Below are 15,330 nucleotides of genomic sequence, written 5' to 3'. Positions count from 1 at the left end.
TTCCTTCCTTCCTTCCTTCCTTCCTTCCTTCCTTCCTTCCTTCCTTCTTTCCACAATGCATATAAGGAATTTAATACATATGTAACAGAAAGGTAAAAACAAATACTATGTGAGGTTTAAAGGGTAAGATGATTACAATGAAGGATTAGGAAAGAGTTCATGGAAGAGATTAAATATATCTTAGCTTGGTTTTTAAGAGAGAGTACATAACCATATTTCTAGGATTCTAGGTTGTAGAGAAGGTGTTGATCCTCACTGATGGAGAGAGTTTCTTCCCACAAGATTTTCCTCTGCCACTGAAATCATAGCTCTAGTCCCTATTCCTATTTTCAGATTTTAATGATTTTGATTTTAATGATGCTCCAGGGAGTGTCCTTGATGACCTTCTTTAGTCACAAACTTACAGGACAAATAGACCTAGCCTTTATTCACTCTCTCCTTTATATGAACTCAGAATACTGTATTTTTCCTTCTACACCCTATGCAGTTAGGATACAGCTCTGGATTAATTCTTTTATAATTTACACCACCATTTTTTTTTCTTTTTGGAGGGGAGGAGGGCAGGGCAATTGGAGTTAAGTGACTTGCCCAAGATCACACAGCTAGTACGTGTTAGGTGTCTGAGGATGAATTTGAACTAAGGTGCTCCTGACTCCAGGGCTGGTGCTCTATTCACTGTACCACCTAGCTGCCCTGACCATTTTCAAGCCATGATGCTTTTGATAGAAAAAAAAAAATGGAGCAACTCAATGCTCTAATCAACCCATTTCAGAGGAAACACAGTTCAATTTTACATGCAAACTTCAAGACTGACAGCAAAGTTAGCTCTTGGTAAATTTGCTCCTCTCTCTTATTGCTAGCATTTGAATTGGATTAATTTACTCATTGTCACATACCAAATGAGCAAACTGACCCGTATGGTGTTTACGCTTTGGAACAATGTGAAATATTTTCAGATAACACAAGTAAAAGCAACACAAGCTTGGTGGCTTTGCCACTTAGATCCTAGCTCTCCTCCTAATATTGGACTCCTGACAATTAGCAACAGCTCACAGACCCTCCCTGAGACACGAAGGCAGGCTTTTTAGCAATCAATAATGTTGGTTTATTTCCTTCCATTCGCTTAGCTTTCCAGCATCATTGATTTTTTTCAGCTACTAACAGCATGGCAGTAAGTGTGTGAAATTAAAATACAGTGGGGACATCTTGTCCCCTGCCATAGCGACCACTGATTTTTGACAGTCTCAGTCAAAACCGAGTCCTGAATGGGCCATTAGGGGGCAGTCAAATACTACTGCCTTTTAAACAGACTCAGGCCCTGCATTCATTTACTGACTACAGTTTCCAGAGGTTGACAAATTACTTGAATCAGTAGCAATGATTCCAAGCAACATTATTCTTTTAAATGCCATCGATTTGCAGTTTTCCAGTGACTTTTTGAGGAAGTAATACAGAACATAGATTACTGGTTGTGGATACTTTCCCTATATTTACTCTAAAAATTAAAAAAATGGGAATTTCATTAAGTAAAATTAGGAATAAGTGGTTTCCTGCAATCACTAAACAGTTCTTTTTAAAACACTGATCCATTTGGCTTAAATAAAGTATTTCTTTGACAATTAATATTACAAACTTCAAACAGTTAGTTCTTAGATCCTTGAGCACCTGTGGGTATTTTGCAAGGCAAATCAATCAATCAAACTTTTTCCAATCTACTACTTTGTGCTGCATAGACCAGGCTTTTGATCCTGAAGCAATGACCAGTCCTACAACTAACTAATTTAAGAAAGCCTTTCTACTAAGTCCTTTTTCTAAAAAGAGGGAGGAGTCAGCTTAAAATGAAAAAAAAAAAACAAATATTAGAGCTGTCAATTAAATATCTTTAATTTTTGCATCATATGGAGGGCAAATGATTTAATAATATTGTCTTCGTTTGAAAAATATTAAGATTTAAAATAGTATTCCAGTTTTACTGAAATTCAAAATTCATAAATAAGAGTGTCAGGAAAAATAAAAAAAAACACCTTGTATTTATTTGAACTCAGATGTTATACTCACAAATTTTGGCATTTTCTTATAAACAAAAGCAAGCTGTAGTGTCTTTATTTTCTCCTACCCCTTTTTGGTGTAAATGTTGGGAGGAGGTTTGTAAGGCATTTTTAGTGGGCAGTAAACCAAATGATGTTTATCTTTATAATATTTCAGTTAAATCAATTAAATTTATAATTTCAAATCTGAGGCAATACCATAGTGATCTTGTTAACAAATAATCAAATATATATGTAGAACATATAGATATATATTATACATGTATTAAATGTATACAGATACAATGTTTCCTTAAAACTACAGATTTTCTTTATGAAGTAGCCTGTGAATCTGTGAACAGGCCTTTAAATATAAAATTGTCTAGTCTTGAAGAGTCATTCAAAATCAAATTGCGGTAAGGACGTAAACTTTTTGCTATGGGAGATTATATCAGAGGAGTAAACTCCCTTTCCTACAAATTTCTTGTGGTATAATTCTATGCATGAGTTGTTATATTTTCTCTGCTTAGAGATATACAAAATAGAATTATGTTAAAATTTAATTTAGTTGGGTAAAAATAAAGGAATTATTTTTTTGAAAGTTCTAAAATAATTTTTAGGAGTATTTTAGTTTAAAACTTGATTTAAAATTTTTTTCTTAGAATGCAGTGATTTTGTTCAAAACTTATTTCTCAGAAAGACTTTTTCCATCCCTATATATCCTAAACTTTGTTCTTTAGAAGCTGGTTTGTCAGGGAGCTCTAATAAATATAGTATATTAAAACCTATACATTCAAACAAATAAACCAGCAATCCTAAGCTTTTATGCCTTTGGATGAACAAGTTATTTATTTACAAAACTGTAATCTTTACATTATAAATAGAAGTCTCTTTCTATTTTTTTTTTGTGTGAAATAGATTGAATACTGAAAGCTTGTTTCTTTGTATCATAATGAAGTGGTAGGGCTTTTGAAAGTTACATGTTTTGATTTGTTTAAATGGAAAATTAATTTTTCCACAAACTAAAAAAATGAAATTTATCTAAATAAACGAGTTTGTAGATTTAAATTTGTATTTTAAAATAAATCTATTGATAGTGAAAAATATACTTTAAGATTTGGTGGTGGATTTTGTAGTTCAGAGTTGTTGAACAATTAAAAAATGCCAAATGAATATTAAAGAAGGTTTATATTCTTGTCATTGAACAAAGTCTAATTTTATGAAACATATTAAAGCTTAGGTTATTAAACTGCCATATAATACTTCAGAAGGCGTATCTTAAAAAGACTAAAAAGTGATTTTTCAAAATAGTTGCTTCATTCTGTACTACTGTAAAAATGTTTCATCTTCAACTCTGACTACCTTTAATGACAATTTTTGATGGAAGATCTGTTGCACCTAAAAAAAAAAAAACAACAACCCGTAGGACAAAACATAGTAACTAATGGTAATAACAGTGCTGACTTATCACCTAAATGCAAATTGTTAGAAGCTATTACAAATGTATACATGTATACACATATACATCTATCTGTACGATAGAATTAAATAGGAGGAATGTTATTTTCTTTCAGAAATTCAAACTTCTGGATTTCTAGTCATTAAAACTCAAATTAGTAAGGAAGCAGGAGTCTTACCTTTGACATCTAGCAAGATGACCAAATGGAGCAGAAATAACATTTCAGTCGATTGTAAGCTACAGAGATGGAGAGCAGCTGAATAATAGCAATGGGGTAAACCAATTGAGTTATTATACTTATGCTTCTTATATCTCAGAAAGCAGTCCTGAAGTAGTGAACCTCAGGGCTGCCTCCTATGTTTCTGAGCATGCTCATAGCTAGAAATTCACTGGCACCAAGGGAGATGGTCTCTTGTCACCTAGCAGCTTTCTATCAAATTTTAAACTGCAATTGTCTTATTTGATATCTGTTGGCAGAACTATATCCAGAGAGGTAACAAAAAGATTTTGACATGGTTTGGTGAGAAAGACTTTTCTTCATTATTAGTATTTCATCATCGTTGTTGTTGTTGTTATTATTATTATTATTAGTAGTAGTAATAGTAGTAAAAAGAACTAACTTTCCCCTAATTGTTACCATGATTAGTTTCCAGAATACAGAACATTGTTTACTTTACTTGGAATCTTCAGGTCTTAGGTAACATAGCATATTGAAGTTCTTAAACATAAAATACTTCTTAGTTGGGAACCTGGAGATAATGCTGAAATAAGTCTTCAGCCAAAGTCTTATCAAATGTAATGAATGAATGAGAAAGGAGTAATTAGAGTGAAATAACTGACTGGGTCAATTTAGTTCAGATGCATTTGAAATGCCTTTTGAGGGAGCATGAAACTCTCAGAGGAAAGAAATGTATAGTCTCTGGTCCTGTGTCTGCGGTACCAGCATTTCTTGGGATCAGCTACACCCTTTCTGACTTTGAAACACAGATCACTTCATTCTTGCTTCCTAGTTCCACCCACCAACCCTAAACAATATCAGTTTTACGCAAGTTTTCCAACTCAGGAGCAGCACAAACTGTTTTGAATAAATATAGAAATAGGAAAAGGACCTTCCGTTTCTAGGTTGGCTCCAATATTCTTTAGAAGCATCTTCTCATGCTTTTTTTTTCCCCACATGAACAAGTCTTTTAAAATCATCGTGTCACAGATAGTTATGTTTTTAAACAACATCTGATCTTAATGCTCCTTTATGCTAAATTCTTCATTCAGACTTAACATCAGCACACATACTATACATACACATCTTTAAAGAAACTGGTTTTTGGAAATCCAATATTATATGGTAGATAAATCAGGCAGGGGTATTTATTTACCTTATCAATGATTTTTTGAAAAGGATTTACCAGCCACATCCTTTTAAATGGTAACATGCCAAAGAAATTTAAATGTTTTGTAGATCATGATATCCTCTTCAGTTCTTTTTGACTCAGTTTTCTCATCTGTAAATGGTCTAGAAGGGTTGGATGATGTGATCTCTAAGATTCCTTTTAGCTTAAAGTTCTATTTGGACTAATGAGAGAATACTTAACAAGACTTTCCCAGAAGAGGACTTTTAGGTTTTTTAGTAATATTTTTCATTCTAGTTTCAGAAAACTTCTATGTAGCGTATGGCCTTGGTTTGGTTGGAGGATTTTGTTACTGAGAGATACTCATCAAGAGAAGTTCTTCATATTTTCCTCTCCTGTATGTTATTGACCATGTCACAACAATGTTATGCAGAAAAGAATCCTCTGATGGATTGGCTACCATCACACAAGAGGATTGAAGTTTTCATTGCTGTTTCTTCTAGTTTTGCTGTCGCTCTTAGAAGGACCTAAAGGAAATTTGAAACGGCAGAGATTTTATTTATGATATAATGCAGCTAGTGTTTTCCCCTTTAAAAATGAGCTAACCCCCCCTCCCCAAGATACCTTCCAGATGCATTTAAATGTACTTGAATCTAGTTATCTAAGCAAAAGGAAGGAAGGAGGGAATAAGGAAATTTAAAAAAAAAATGAACTAATTCAGTTCTGCCATACATTTTCAAAAAATTTTCCTTGAATAACTTTAGCATAATTTTAGACAAGAATTATATTGCTTTGTTTATTGCTCCCCTAATCCCCACCTCCAACTCTAAGGAGTTTTCTTCATGTTTTTGTGATCTAGATATTAAGGGAACTAAATTGTGATTTTTGTCCAAATGATGAGTAATCACTTCCTGTCACTGCAATATTTTTGTGCAAACTTTTAAACACAAATAAATGCCATATATTTACTATTTGAGTGTGTTGGAAAGTTAAATGCATTTCCTATGCAAAAAAAAAATTTTTAGTGAGAAGAGAAATGTCAGAATTTCAAAGAGCTTAGTTTAGGTTTCTTTTGGACACCATTAATAATTAGACACTCATGCACATTGCTAGAAAAAAAAGTCACAATCTATTTTCCCGTTTCTATTAACCTTTTCAGTATCATAAATTCACACAGCCTTTGAAATCTTAAAGTATATAAACATTTCTTGTCCTGATACTTTTAACAAATCAATGCCTTCTTTCTGTTAAATAGAAGCAGTAATGGCATTGTTGAGGGATGCATTGTGTGTACACAGGAATATTTGTGTGTATATTTTAGAGAAAGAAAGAGTGAGGAAGTGGGGGAAGAGAGATGGAGACAAAGGGAGTCTGAAAGAGAGGAAGAGAAAACAAGAGAGAAAAATGAGGGAAAGAGAAGGGAAGATGGAGAGGGAGAGAGATGAAGAGAGAGAGATTGGAAAGAGAGAAAAAGGGGAGAGAGGAAGGGAAGAAGAAAGGGAGAGAGGAAGAAGGAGAGAGAGGGAAAGAGAGACATACAGGAAAAGAGGGAGATATCAAGAATGAAAGAGACTATCCACTTCTTTACTATAATAACAGCAAGTGAAACTAGATATAGATCAACATATCACCCTGTATTTCAAGATAAAGTAAAAATGAGTATATTTAGACATAAAGGGTGATATAAGAAAACTAGGGGAACATAAAATATATTGCTTGTCAAATCTATGGATAAAAGAAGAATTTATGACCAAATAAGATATAGAGAGCAATATGGGATATAAAATGAATATTTTTAATTACATTAAATTAAAAGGTTTTGCACAAACAAAACCAATGCAGCCAAGATTAGAAGGAAAGTAGGAAACTGGGAAGATTTTTTAATAGTAAGTTTCTTTTATAAAGGGCTTATTTCTTAAATGTATAGGGAACTGAGCCAACTATTTAAAAATAAGAGTCATTTTCAAATTGATAAATGATCAAAGGATATGAAAAGGTCATTTTCAGAAGAAAATAATCAAAGCTATTTTTACTCATATGAAAAAAACGCTTTAAATTACTGCTGATTAGAAAAATGCAAATTAAAACAACTCTGAGATAACCTCCTTATACATGCCTTATGGTTTAAAATAGCACAAAGGGAAAGTGATAAGTGTGGGAGAGGATGTTGAAAAATTGGGACACTAATTCACTGTTGGTGGAGCTGTGAATTAGTCCAACCTTTCTGTAGAACAATTTGGAACTATGTCCCAAAGGTTATAAAACTGTGCATACCTTCTGATCTAGTACAATCACTATTAGATCTATATCCCAAAGAGGTGAAAGAAAATGAAAAAAGGACCTACACGTACAACAATATGTATAATAGTTCCTTTTGTGGTAGAAAAGAACTAGAAATCAAGGGAATGCCCATAAATTGAAGAATGGCCAAACAAGGAGTTGTATATTATTGTGACAGAATATTGTGTTATAAGAAATGATGAGCAGAATGGTTTCATAAAAACTTGCAAAGATTCATATGAACTCATGCAAAGTGAAGTGAACAGAATGAGGAAAACATTGTACATAGTAAAAGCATGATCAAACTGTGAATGAGTTAGCTATTCTCAGCAAAGTAATTGATACAAGACAATTTCAATGAATTTATGCTGAAAAATGCTATCTACCTCCAGAGAAAGAACTGATGGAGACTGAATGTAGACCAAAGTGTACTTTTAAAAACTTTCTTGGGGGGGGGGGCGGAGTCAAGATGGGGGAGTAGAAGCAGGACCTCTGCTGGGCTCTGGCTTCCACCTTCCCCAATCCATGTAAAAGGGGACTCTAAACAAACTTTGGAGCTGCAGAACCCACAACATGACACAGAGAAGCCAACCTCCCGCTGAGGACAGCCCAGCAGGCTGGCAGGAATCGGCCAGCGCAGTGCTCTGGGAGCCGAGCCCAGCCCCATGTCCAGGCTTTAGCCCCAGGGCAGGTCTGACCAGCCCACTGGCTGGAGGGACCCAAGATCAGCAGCAGCTGTGGCTGTTTCCAGATTTATCAACACATAGATGTGAAGGACAAAGTGAGAGGTCAGTGCAGTCTGGACTTTGGGACCCAGTAAGTGGGAGTGTGTGGTTTTTGACCCAGGGTGAGAAGCTGCTGAGACACCTGGCACAGCCAGCCAGCACCACATGGCAGCTTCAGCTCCTAGCCTGCAGAGTGCAGGGGGACCAAGCACCAGTCTGAGGGGTAATCGCTCTTGCTTTAACCTGCTTGGATCTGGATTGCAGTCTAGGGTGGAGGTCCTGGGGTGTGTGTCCAGCTTGCCAGAGTGTGTTGAGACCTCAGAGAGGACATCCATCTAATACCTCTGGCAGCTGAGAAAACCCCAGCATTTGGGGTGAAAGCTCTCCTGTCTAGTGGCAGAGTCCTATTGTGGCAAAAAGTCCAGGCATCAAGTGACTGAGGGGCAACATGACCTATTTTGGGGACAAAAAGGAGTAAAGCATGGAACAGGAGGAAGACAATGAAGTCAGAACACCTGGACCAAAAGCTTCAAAGGAAAATACGAGCTGGTTACAGGCCATAGAGGACCTTAAGAAGCAAAGAGAAGTGGAGGGAAAATTGGGAAGAGAAATGAGAACAATGCAAGAAAATTACAAAATGAGAGTGAACAGCCTGACTGAGGAAAATCATACCTTAAAAAATAGACTAACTCAAATGGCAAAAGAAGCTCAAAAAAGCAATGAGGAGAAGAATGCCTTAAAAAGTCGAATTTGCCAGATGGAAAAAGAATCTCAAAAGCTCACTGAGGAGAATCATTGCTTCAGAATTAGATTGGAGCAAATGGAAGCTAATGACTTTATGAGAAATCAAGATGCTGTTAAATAGTTCCAAACAAATGAAAGAATAGAAGGAAATGTGAAATACCTCATGGGAAAAACCACTGACCTGGAAAACAGATCCAGGAGAGATAATTTAAAAATTATTGGACTACCTGAAAGCCATGATCAAAGAAAGAACCTAGAAATCATCCTCCAGGAAGTTCTCAAAGAAAGCTACCCTGATGTTTTAGAACCAGAAGGCAAAATAGAGGTTGAAAGAAACCACTGATCACCTCCTGAAAAAGATCCCAAAAGGAAAACTCCTAGGAATATTATAGCCAGGTTCTGGAATTACCTGATTAAGGAGAGAATATTACAAGCAGCCAGGAAGAAACAATTTGAATATTGTGGAAACACAATCAGGATAACCCAGGATCTGGCAGCTTCTACACTGAGGGATCAAAGGGCTTGGAATATGATATTCTGGAGGTCAAAGGAGCTGGGATTAAAACCAAGAGTCACCTACCCAGCAAAACTGAGTGTCATGTTTCAGAGGAAGATATGGTCATTCAGTGGAATGAAGGACTTTCAAGCATTCTTAATGAAAAAACCAAAGTTGAATAGAAAATTTGACATTCAGATACAAGAAGCAAGAGAAGCATGAGAAGGTAAACAGGGAAAATAAATCATAAGGAACTTATCAAAGTTGAACTATTAGCATTCCTACAGGGAAAAACAATAATTGTAACTTGTGAAACTTTTCTCAGTAGTTGAAGGGAATAGAAATATATATATATATATATATATATATATATATATATATATATATATATATACACACACACACATATATATGTCTATATATGAGGATATATGGGCATATGAATATATATGTGAATGTATGTATATATGTTTACAGATATACATAGATAGAGGGCACAGGACCAATTTAACAGGAAGGGATGATACTTAAAAGGTGAAATTAAGAGGTGAGAGAGGAATATAATGAGAGGTGATGGGGAGAGACAGAATGGGGTAAACTATCTCATATAGAAAAGGCAAGGGAAAATGGTTACAATGGAGGGGAAGAATAGGAAGGCAAAAGGGAATGGGTCAACTTTATTCTCACTGAATTTGGTTTGGGGAGGGAATGAAATACACACTAAATAGGGTATCTCACCCTACAGGAGAGTAAGGGGAAAGGGATGAGAGGGGGGATGATGGAAGGGAGGGCAGGCTGGGGGGGGGAGGGAAGTTGGTAGCCCCCACTTTTGAAAAGGGACAGATTAAATTAGAGAATAGAACAAGTGGGAGGTGGGATAGGAGGGAGGGAATATAGTCAGTCGTTTTCATTATATCTACTAAGTTATTGTTTTGCATTAGCCACACATGTACAACCTATACTGAACTGCTTATCTTCCCAGTAACGGTAGGAAACAAGGGAGGAAGGGAATGAATCTGGAATTCAAAGTTTTAAAATCAAATACTCAAATATAATAAAGCATTTGGAAAAAAAAACCTTTCTTTTTCTTGTCTGTTTTCTTTCATAACATAACTAATATATAAATATGTTTTGTATGACTGTGTATGAATAATCTTTATAGAAAATTGTTTGCCTCCCCAAAGAGGAGGGAAGGGAAAGAGGGAGAGAGACAATTTGGAACTCAAAACTAAAAAAAAACAATGTTAAAATTGTTTTTACATGTAATTGAGGAAAAATAAAATAAAAAAGAAATGGCAAATAAAAAGTTTTCTCTCAGGCATGACTTTTCAAGGTATTTTGCTGTACTGTAGAAAGCTAGACTTGAATTAGATAAATTTATTCATTATTAGCTTTTAATCCTAAATTGAGACCAATGGATTTCATTTCATCAAGCCTGTAGCATTTTACTAGTGCATACCAGTCTTAAAAAATTGCACCATATCCTCTGCAACTCATAACAAGGAATGTTTGCTAATAAAATGAAATATATAATAAAATATAATGCTAATATAATGAAACATCACTGTAATACACTTCACCAGAGAGCAGAGTTCAGTGCAAAGCTGGTATGTTGTAGGTCCCATCCAAAATTACTGTAGGTACCAAAAGAGTCCTCTAAGGCACCTTCACTTGTGAAGATATTTCATACTGTGGACTTCTAGGAGAGTGGAATCATATGACTCTAGTGAGTTGGCTTAGTTTGTGGTTTAACTTTCAGTCATTTGTTAGCAATCACTTTTCATGTTCATTACTTTAATTGTTATTGATATCTTTTATTTTTATTTTCCATACATTTCCCACCATAGCCCTTCTCTCCCACTCTCTGAGACAGCCATTCTTCATAACAAATAAAAGAGGAACAGAGAAACACAACAGCTCAGCAAAACCAATGAACACACACATCAGCCAAGGCTGTGTGGTTTCACACCCATATTCCCCCACATTTCTCTGAGAGGGAAGAGAGGTACAGTTTCATATTGCTTCTTTGAGCCAAGTTTGTCCATTACATTTCCAAAGCCTTTTGGTAATTACCAAATTACCAGCGACCAGGTAATTAGCTTTTGAATAACTAAAGTTCCCAATGGAAACCATTCTGTGGCAATTTTACCCTTCCCTTGAACAAAAGCCTCCACTCAGAAATTTGGTTCAAAATTCTCTAATTGTCTCACGCACCAGATAATATGGATGCCAAGTCCCCACCCCCAAGCACACAGTTCACAATATTACACAAGAAAATTTTACTTAACAGAAACAGAAAAACAGAACAGAAATGATCGCACCTCGAATGATTGCACCTTGGTCCCAGAGATCTTAGGATGTAACTCATTCTTCTCCCCCCTCTGTCCAAATAATTGATAATCCCCCAAGTGAGCATTCCTCTAGTCGAGTCTACATGTCTTTGCTCTTTGCTCTCTGTTGATGGCTCCCTCTGTGGTTCTCTTCTTCCTTCTGCTGTCCCAGATGGTTGCCCCAGATGCTGCTCTAAGCCCTTGGTTCCTAATATATTTCTCCAACTCTACCAGCTGGCAGTAACTTTTTATGACTCTATGGAGAAGTCTCCATAGGTTAGGAAATGGAAAAGAACTTTTTGAATTCTCTTACTTAATTAGACTTCCCTGTATCACAGTTCTAGTGATGGATTTCTTTGACTGGAGCTAATTGTGATACTTCCAGGCACAAAGATGTGCTCTGGGAAAAAAATCTAGCATTTTATAATGATGATGATTATGATGATGATGACAAAATAAAAAATAATATCACTAGCATTTATGTAGCACATAAAGGTTTTCAGAGCACTTTATAAATGTCATCTCATTTGACCCTTAACAATATCCTTGTGAGGTAGGTACTATTCTTATTTCTACAGATGAGGATACTAAAAAGTTAAGGTGCTTCCCATGGGTTACTTAGCTATTGAGTGTCTGAGTAGGATTCAAACTCAGGTATTCTTGACTCTAATTTTGACACTATAGACACTGCCTCCTTGAGCTTTCTGGGAATCCTCACCTTAAACTACAGGTTTAGGAAGGGTGACCCTTAACCCTGATATTCTCTGACTCTAGGGATGAATCTCCACTCCTAAAGTATATGTGTTTCCCCTTTTCCAGGAATCTAAAAAACATCTCACTTGTTCCTCCAATTTACTCTCCTTATGTACTTTGGCTGTATTACTCAAATGTCCAAAAAGGCTGTTAATAATCACTTCTAGTTATCAGCCTTTCCCTAGACTTTGTGTTTAGAAATTACTAAGGCATTGTTGTCTTGCTCAGTCATGTCCAACTCTTTGGGACCCTGTGGACTATAAAATGCCAATGTTGTTCATGGGGTTTTCTCAATAAAGATACTAGAGTGGTTTGCCATTTTTTTTCTCCAGTGGATTAAGGTAAACAGAGATAAAGTGACTTGCCCAAGGTCACACAATTAGTAAGTGTCTCAGACAAGATTTGAACTCAGGTCTTCCTGATTTCAGGCTCTGCACACTATCCACTGAACCTCCTAGCTACATCTCATCCAAAGGCATACAATCCATTTTGTCACAGGATTACTAAACTAGTGGGTGAGGGGAATGCCATGAATATAGTTTACCTAGACTTTATCCGAACTTTTGATAAAGTATTTTATATTAATCTTGTGGAGAAAAGAGATACTGATGAGGACTTGATATGATTAAATGGATTCAGCACTGGCTAGTTGGTTGAACTCAAAGAATGCTTGTCAATGGTTCAGTGTCAAGATAGCAACAGCTCTCAGTGGAGTGCCTTTAGGGGTCTGTGCTTGTCCCTGTGTGATTTATCATACTCATTAATGACTTAGATAAAGATGTAGGTGGTATGAAATTAATAGACTTCTCCAGGATCTCACAGCTACTAAGTGTCCGAGGCTAGATTTGAACTTAGGTCCTCCTGAATCTAGCTGGGTCTGGTGCTGTATCTACTGTACTACCTAGCTGCAAAAGTGGAATGGGCTGCCTCCAGAAGTGCTGGGTTCCTGCTCCATGGTAGTTTTCAATCATATTCTTTCAGATAGTTGTTAAGCACCTACTATATGCCAGGCATTGTACTAAGTGTTGGGGACACAAAAAGGAGTAAAAGATAGTTCCTGCCCTCAGGGAGCTTACAATCAAAGTAGAGGCTGCATGCTTGCTGGTTGGTACAGCAGGCATTCCTTTTGTGTATGGGTTGGTCATTGAGGTTCCTTCTGACTCTCAAGTCCTGTGATTCTTGGATTATTTTTTATTACAATTTAACTTTTTTTTGCCAAAGTAATTATCTAAAATGGACTTAAATAAAAAAAAATGATAGAAACAAGGGGAAAAATTGCATGGAGTTTAATAAATCAATTGGTTCTTGAATGTTTGATAGTTATTATTAAGAGACCATTCTGCTGTAATCTAAATTCCATGACATTCCAAGGCATCTAAGGCAAAAGGATTAATTACCCCTTGTATAATAAAATCAGCTACTTAGTGAATAATCAAAAGGTTCATGGTGTATGTAGATGCCAGCTTTATTGCCCAGGAAGAAAAGACTTCAGGAAAGAAAAGATCTTAGAAACAGCAAATAGATATGGACAGTGGTTGAGAATATGAAAATAATTACCTACTGGAACCCAATTAAATAAGTCTATTAGATTTCAAGATGTGAAGTTCAAAGTAATTTAAGTTGCATAGTTAAAATGATGACTTGAGGGTAAACAGTATAATCAACCATAATATCCTCAGATGCACATTTATGTAGCTTCTGACTTTAGAAGAAAAGTTGATGGGCCCCAAATAATTTAGCTTGACAGTGCTAAGAGCTGGGGGGAATGTTGAAGTCTATCTATATACAAAGCTATCCCTAGATACATGATATGAGATAGAGAACTTGGACTTGGAGACAGAAAGGTCTGGGTTGGCATCTGATTGCAAATCCTTACTAGCTCTATGACACTGGTCAAGTCACCTAACCTTTCTCCCACCCCCAATTTTATTCAATATGAAACATATTTCTACAGTTTTTATTTAGGAGTTTAATCACATCCACAACAAAATCCACCTCTAAATTGGAATTCTGTTGCTGACCCAGCCCCAACCTTGGACTTCTTGTCAGCACCAGGGAGAGCAGCACCTCATCTGTATATGTCTCTGTCAGCTTCACCCCTAGTAAGTCGAGCAGGTCACTGGCCCTCCAGACCTTTGGGCCTTGGCCTTCTGTCTCAGGACTACTTCTGCAGAGTGTGGCAGGCACAGTCTCAGGTGGAAGGAGAAGGTAATCCCAGAGGTACTGAATGCCCTCATCAGTGAGGTACCAGTAGAAATTCCTCCATGCAAACTGCTCCTTAACATAGCCATGAGACTTTAGAGACTACATGGCCTCCATGACATGGAGATTGGGCACATTCTTGTCTGCCACCACAGGGTATGTTGGCATGTGAATATCCTTCTTGGCTACCATTATTTCCTCCTTAAAAAGGAGTTCATAGATGGCAATTAGGTTCTTCTTGGGCATCAGCATATGGGCAGCAGCATAAGGTGCTGTTTTAGATGAAGCCTGGAATTGAAAAGCCACTTAACCTTTCTGATCCTTAGTTCCCTTACTTGCAAAAAGAGAATAATGGTATCATCTAGAAGGCATATTGGTGGGCCTGGAGACAGAGTGACCTGAGTTCAAATGTGACCTTGAAAATTTATTAGCTGTATGACTCTGGGTAAGTCACTTAATTTCTGTCTGCCTCAGTTTTCTCAACTGTTAACTGGGCATTAATAATAACACCTTCTGCTCAGGGGTGTTGTGAGGATCTACTGAGATAATATTTGTTGATGATCAAATAAGACAGATTGACAATCAAATGAGATAATATTGTAGAGGGTTTAGCTGCCTGGCATACTCTAGAAGCTTAATCATTACTTGTTTCCTTTCTTTCCTTTCTTCCTCTCTTATAGGACTAGTGTGAGACTTGAGATGATAAATGTTAACACTTCGCAAACCTTGAAGTGCAATATAAATATATAAGCTATTGTTGTGGGGATGGAGGGGAAGACCTATGTCATATATTTTTAATTTTTATATTTTATTTTTTTACTTACATGTAAAAACAATTTTTAACATTTGGTTTTTCTTTAATTTTGAGTTCCAAATTCTTTCCTTCCCTCTCTCCCCTTCCCCCTCCTTGAGAAGGCAGGCAATCTGATATAGATTATATATGTCCAGTCCTGCAAAACACATTTCTG

General features: G+C 36.3%; 1 pseudogene; it reads right to left on the bottom strand.

Moving 5' to 3' along the window:
* Positions 1–14,129: 14,129 nt before the first annotated feature.
* Positions 14,130–14,614, bottom strand: LOC138155139 (small ribosomal subunit protein eS10-like; annotated as a pseudogene).
* Between the last annotated feature and the right edge of the window lie 716 nt (positions 14,615–15,330).

Source organism: Petaurus breviceps, unplaced genomic scaffold (genome assembly GCF_028583685.1).
Source record: "Petaurus breviceps papuanus isolate PSGF00001 unplaced genomic scaffold, PetGlider_PUasm1.0 91133, whole genome shotgun sequence".
Lineage (NCBI taxonomy): Eukaryota > Metazoa > Chordata > Mammalia > Diprotodontia > Petauridae > Petaurus > Petaurus breviceps.
This window is presented reverse-complemented; position numbering and strand designations above follow the sequence as displayed.